The sequence below is a fragment of the Phaethon aethereus genome (genome assembly GCF_964289735.1).
Source record: "Phaethon aethereus genome assembly, chromosome: 3".
NCBI classification, from domain to species: domain Eukaryota; kingdom Metazoa; phylum Chordata; class Aves; order Phaethontiformes; family Phaethontidae; genus Phaethon; species Phaethon aethereus.
In genome coordinates this window covers 44,662,402-44,669,617 of record NC_138576.1, presented here as the reverse complement: position 1 = coordinate 44,669,617, position 7,216 = coordinate 44,662,402, and positions in this window count along the sequence as shown.

Sequence of the window (7,216 nt, the reverse complement as noted above, 5' to 3'; positions counted from 1 at the left end):
ATCTCAGTATGAAGTAGGAAGTAGTCCTTAAAATAATTAAATGTACATTGCTGTGAATCTGGAATTGCTAAAATTCAAAGCACATCAAAAAAGCGAGATATTAAGTCTTGTAGCAATTACTGATTTATAAGTTTATATCTTAGAAATGCCACTTAGATTTTGGCCCAAAGAAAACAAAATGACTAAGAGGAACAGTTTAAGAGTATTTTGTTGGATAGCATGTTTGGGTTTTTTTTAAGTTATACATCGACTTCACATTTTCTTTCCCCACCTCTTCAGTTGGCAAGTGTCTTTATGAGTTATAACCTTTCCACTTCTAGCCATGCAAACTATTTTACATGATTGATTGGTGTAATTAGGCTGTCTAGTGGAGCAGTGGCAGTTCCTTGTGCTGCCAAGCAGGAGGGACCTAAGTGCTGAACTCTCACAGCCTGGGATGGCCAACAATGGACCTGCCGTGGAGAAACTGGGCTTGACCCCTGAGTAAGGTGGTGGACATGTCACTCAAAGAGCAGACCTGCTGACTGTGAGCAGAAAGCAGCTGCTCATGTGCCTCTAATAGCTGGATGTAAACTGGTAGTTTCATAAGGCTGTATGTAAAGGAAATAGTAATGATGCGAGATGTTTTGTGAATTATAGAGATAGACTATTTGGAGCAGACTGGAGGGGAAGATAACTCTACATTGAGTTAAAAACTCACAGCTCCCCTCTTACAGCGTTACACAGAATATCTGTAGATATGAAAACATATTTTAAAATAATATAACCTTAAGTTATTATCTTCTAGCCTAATGGCATTACTTTCTCTCATATCCCAACACTTCAAACAGATCCTTAACATTAAAATTATTCTGGTTAGGACTTCTCATGAGATCGCTGGGTAGTAAAAAGGTTGTGTTTAAAAGAGGTTCAAAAATTATAGCCAAAATGATAATTAAGCCCTCTGAAAATAATTAACTGTGTGTATCTATAGATTTTATATACTTGTATATACATACATAAAAGCTAAGACTAAAAAAACTAGATTTGAAACTAAGCCTCCATATCTGTAACTCTTCTCTTCATGCAATGTCTACATCACCACTCATGTTTAGTATCAGTGTTGTGTACCCTGTGATGTAGGTTTTTCCTTTCTTCTTTGCTATACATTACGATATTCATGTATATAAAATTATGACGTATGTTCTTATATGGTCTGAGAAACTAAAATAATTCTAAATCTATGTATAAAACCAATATAAATAACATTACCTTGGAAAAAATCCCATAACCTCTGGTAATTTTGTTTTGTATGTCATTTAGATGCATTGTTTCAGTGGTTCTTAATTTCACTGCCCTTAATTGTTGTGATTAAAAGCTATTATACAGGCAAATCAGAAGAGGTTTGGTGGTTCTAAACAGCAGGCAGACACTAGCTGCCATCCTTGATGCACCAACCCAATTAAAAATGCAATCAAGTTGGAGAACTGGAGGTTAAAATAGAAACAGGATGAGTGGACATGAGTCTTGGAAGCTAAACTGCCTGGAAAAGAGTCACTGGAAATATCTGGAGAATCCGTGTAATCTTGATGAAATCCCTTTAAAAACGGCACATATTGAAAACAGATTAGAGTTATTAAGGAATCAGACATCAAATATTTTTGGTTGATAAAATCTTGGAGAAAAAAATTATTCCTTTTTTGTGCAGATAACAACAGTAAACTCCCCCCCTAAAAACTGTGCTAAAAATTTCCATATCACAGCTGCCCAGAGTGCATAACAAGGAGGATATTAGTAATGTCCAGATGCACATAAATCTACAGGGAAGCCTCTTGCCAACAGCAAAATGAAAGGGATGACAGTGTCAATCACATCCAATAGACTATGTTAATGCTTTTCAAACAGTTCTTTCACACTTGAAAATAGTGCTCATTAATAATGTATGGTCCGGTATGAAGAAAAAGGAATGTTGCCTCCAAAACTGATAGAATTCATTGTTCATCTCTATACTCATCTGAACAATAAAGCCCCATTTCTGAAGGACAATTTTTCTTTTGTCTTTAGGACTGTGCTGAAATGTTTTCAAACCTATTATACTAATTGGCCCCTTTAGTTTTTGAGCGTGTGCTGCAAATGTTGCACTTTAAGAGCCTTCTCTCCCCCACCATCCCTCCATCCCCCCTCCCACCCTGCTGGCATTTCTGGATTGTATGAGTAACTTACTGAAATTTTCAGAATTGCTGGGCAGGTGACTGTGCAGAGTTTTTTTCTCTGCTCCTCCACTCTGTTGTTTGAGCAGCTGTCAGGAAGGTGGGCCTGTGGGTTTGCAGATATATTTTGAGACTAACAGATTGTAAACTCACACATGAGAAAAGAAGAAATACTTAGAATCTGAAAAGGTTATCTACCCCTTGGAGACTAATCTCCTAATATACTATTTTTGTCAGAAAGCACCTCAATTGCTTCTCAAACAAGCCCATTATTTTTGCCTCACAAACCATTCAGAGTGATGTTTATAACTGCCTGCTTATAGAAAAAGGTCCTTTTATACCTGTGTGAATGCAAGTTTTATTTACTTTCAGCCACTGTCCTTTGTTCTATCATCTAAAGTGACAGCCTGTATTTGAAACAGTGACTTGTAATGTTCCTGCCCCAGAGGACAACCAGACCAGGAAGAGATAAGTCAGCGTACTTTCCTCCCTCGCCCTTACAGAAGAAACAGCCAGAATAGGGTAGACTACCAAAATCCTTAGCTTTATGGGCTGCTCACCACAAACAGCCCCTTCAGTTTTGCACCAACTCTAAAAGACCTTCTTTTCTCACTTCCTAGGCTTACTGTTTTCTTCCTCTCTTTTCCACACACAGATATACACAAATATATATGACACCAAGGGTATCAAAGAACTTGATGATCCCAGCAACTTCTTCCTACACACTGAGAACAACAGCAGGAGTTCAGGTTTCACAACCCCTTGATCTTTCCAGTCAATGTAAAGTTCAGGCTTTGAATTTCTTTTTAGATCCATTTGCAGCACTGCTATAGGAATAATGGAGAAAAAATGTTGGCAAACGTCGCAGCCTGGTAGCCCCCAACCTCACAGTCTGTTTTCATTTTATAAAGCAAAGAACTTATATTCTGATCCCCTTCTGACATCCCTCGTCTCTCATTGTAAATCCGTGAGAAATCATAGATCCTACTCTTCCTTTGGCATTGTTAAAATTAATGGCTCTTACTGCTCATTTTAAACCATGCTATACCAATCTGCCTACTTGTTTGTTTGCCATATGCTTTTAGTTTTTTCCCAAGGACAAATGCCTTTTTAAATTTTGAAACTCTTTCAAGAAGACTATGTTTTTATGAGGTCTAATGCAGGAAGTCTCAGGTCAGGGAATTCTTCAGTATATGTATTAAAACATTCTCTCTCGTACATGTTCTTTTATATCTTTTTTATCTTTGTTTCTTTGTCTAATTTATGATAATTTTTGTTACAAATACCTCAAATAATGCATTAGAATATTTTGAGATTATAAGCCTGGAAAAAGGATTAGTTAAGGTTGAATGAAAATTAATTTAGAAGATCCCAGTTAGAAAATAAATATAGAGCACTCCAGAAAGCAATTACTGAGAAGGGACTTTCAAACATGAGAAAATTGTACAATACCTGGTATACTTGGAAACTATACTAAATGATGATCTCATGATTTCAGAAAGTCATCCTCAATACAAGTTAAAAAGGTACAAAATTCTAGACAATCTTATATATAAGTTTCATTTTTAATGTTTATGAATATTTAAATTAGATTTCACAATGGTGTTGCAAAATTTTCATTTCCAATATGGTTGAAGACAGAATCGTCAGAAGTACTGATATATTCCTGATGAACATGAATCCCATAAAAGAATGGGGGTTAGATCCAATAAAGGATTTATACAACACCTAACTCAAGGTGTGAGGTCATGCAGGGGGAAAAAAAACCCACGTTTGATTCCCCAGAGCTATACTGGGCTGAATAATCCTTTTCAACTGAGAGTGGAAAGAGGTAACACAGAGTGGTAAGATGCTTGAAACGAACACAGGGCTGCCTGTTAGGGGAAGCCAAGCACCAATGTATGCCTGAAATTCCTTTTCATTCTTGTCGCGGACCCACAGGAGTCGTTTAGGACGACCTCCTTCCCCGAGAGACCAACGACCAAGTTCGTGATCCCCCTAGACTGAATTAAGGTGAAACGACACCAGCCAACCAATTTAAGAATTTAATAATACAAAATGCAAGACATGAGGTTACATAAATGACTCAGTGGAAACTACTCTAACTAAATAATTCAACTAAACAAACAAGTCCCCTACAGCACATCTTTTACACTTTGACAAAGAGAGGAGAGAGAAAGAGAGAGACAGAAAGACAGCAAAGAAGATAGCACCACCCACGGATCCAGCGGCATCCCATTGGTCCTCTTGATGCTCCTTGGTGGTGGGGGTCCCCCTTTTTGCTTCTGATGGTGTCCTTTTTATACAGTCCGAGTCCCACAATCTCCATTTGCATGCATATGCAACAGGCTGCATGCATATGCAACAGGCTGGTTCAATCAGGCAATGGCACCTCTGCAGGCCTTGGTGTCTCCTCCCAGTCATTGTGCAGGCTGATTCAATCAGGCAACTGCACCTTATCTCGGTCTTTTCTGGGGTCCACCCCATATCGAGGCATGTTCAAGCTTTTGTACCAAAAAAAAGGTGTGAGTTCCTCGAACCATGAAATGTTTAAGACAGAAACCGCATATTGGTCCGCCACAATTCTGCATCCCAGAAGCCTCACTCCAATGTCCTGTCTCAAGACAGATGCCTCCATCATTGGCCTGAGAAGATTTAAACATCAGAACTTTACTTCCCACTTACCAGAACTGTCCTGAACAGCTGCTCGTAGGCTGCTCGTCATGAAGATACACTTTCTCTCTCCCACCCCTCCACAGAAAAATATCAAGTCTCCTTGGGTAGTTTCTAATGGAAAAATAACAAAATACAGTGCTGTAGAGTCAGTAACTGGGCCTTTACTAGAGCAATCAAAGTGTCTTCTGTTTCCAAGACAAGAAAGAAGTCTACAGTGACTGAGTAAGAAGGTGATGACTTCCCTCCTTTCCAAGAAAATTGTATTATCAGAGCTTTTCATAGAAAACCTCATGATGTAGATATTGTCTCTGACAATACTGGTGGTATCCAAGGGAATGCCAAGGCAAATTTAGACAGACGAAAGTGACTACCTGCATCTTGGAAGAACTTTACACCTATGAAAATTCAGTCACACCTCATAGTGGCACAAGTTTGGGGATCTCCAGGATTTGTTTAAAATCATGTGGGATGTTTCAATATCTCATTTTACATAAGGTCCTTTCAGATTCAGTCCAAATTGTGTAGCGTCAGTTAGTCAGCATTTGAAATTCAATTACTCAGCCCCAGTCACAGTCACAGCAGGGTCCAATGTAAAAAAAAAAAAAAAAAAAGCCAAAAAAGCCAAAAAAACCACCTTGCAATAATCGTATTTTTGTGTCTTTACTATTAATTTTCTGTCACTTATAATTATGCAAAATACTTACCAACTTTCATATAGCACCTCCATCAGCATCTTTAAGGATTTAGAGGTGGGATTTTGATATGCCTTTGGTGAAATTTTTGTTCAGGCAACATGACCTCTGTTATGCCTTTCTTTTTATTTTCCCCTATCTGAGTATTTACAGTATACTAGATTTATATCGTATGAGTCAAAAATCAGAGTTCTTAGCCAATTTATTGAAGTTGTTTGAGACAAGTGTATTAATTAAAGGGCTTGGCATAATTAGATACTACAAGGGGAAAAAAAACAATCACAAAATAACCTTGCTTCCACATTTAGATCCTCTCCCTTCATTTTATAGTTCATTCTGGAAAGGTCATCTGATGACCTCTCCGTATTTCTAGGATTTTAAGAATGAGATGGTCTATTTGCCAGGCATATGTCCAATCCTGGGAATCAAGGACAGCTGGTCATTACAGAACTACGCCAGAAGATGGATGTCCAGCCTTCTCTGAAAATTTTTGGAGGACGTAAGAAAGCCGTATATCCAGAACACACTGACAATAGGTGAAGAGGCAGAACTTTGAAAGCTATTTTGGAATACAATGGTAAAAACTTCAAGGCAGGTACATTTAACCAGAATTTTCCTAGATGTTTTTACGTTCTGATTGATTCCACGTTCTGGAATAGATTTGATCCTTAAGCATCACTCTCTTTGTATATATTTCAATAGTTACTCTGAGCGATTCTTGAGAAAAAACTTTTTGAACAATTCATATTATCAAACCTTATGATGACAGATATTTGGTCAGAATTTTTTTGCTAGAAACCTTTCTTAGTAGAATCAGTTGAAATGGGAGTAACCAGTACCCTAAGAACAGAGAAATCCCTGACCACAATGAAAGCATCACTTCAGATTTTTGGAAAATTCACTATGAAATGTCATAATAAGAATTCATGATTATAGAAAACACTATATATTTTCCATCCGATAGCTGCTTGACATAGGATATTGCAATACAGTCATGTCCAGTTTTCCTTAAATCTTAATAAGAAAATAATTCAGCTTATAGGGAAGCCAGAGAAAACATGGACCTATATTACAAAATCGCACAGAACACATTGCTGTAAGAAATCTATGTATACAAAAGTTGACAACATTTTTAAAATAACTGAAAAGTATTCTTCCTCCCCAAAAGACTCTAATTTAAAGGCACCTAATTTAAAATTAATGGAAATGATACATTAACTTCTGAATCTATTTACTGACTATTTACTTAATCATCAGTTTCATGGAAACAAAATGAGAAAGTAGATAAACACGTAACAGACAGAGAGCAAATCTGACACAAATGGCGTAAGAAAAGCATACAGAGCTTGCAGGACAGAAGTAATTTACTAGATAACATCTGGTGCCAGTTATGGGCTGTCTTCCTGGGAACGTTGATGCAGAGAAGTGAGAAATAATGGAAGCCAACAACATTGCATAACATCATCTCACTTATGGCTGATACATGATCAGGACTTCACTTGCAATTTGAATTGAAAAAGACTATTTTCAGCTTATACTTTTATAGTTTTTCTCTTTGCCGCTTCACTTATGTCTACAGAAGAGCGTTTTATCTAATAGATAAGGAGGAAGATTCATTGGTTTGGAAGTCTGCTGGTCAAGAGAGAAACTTTAAAAGAG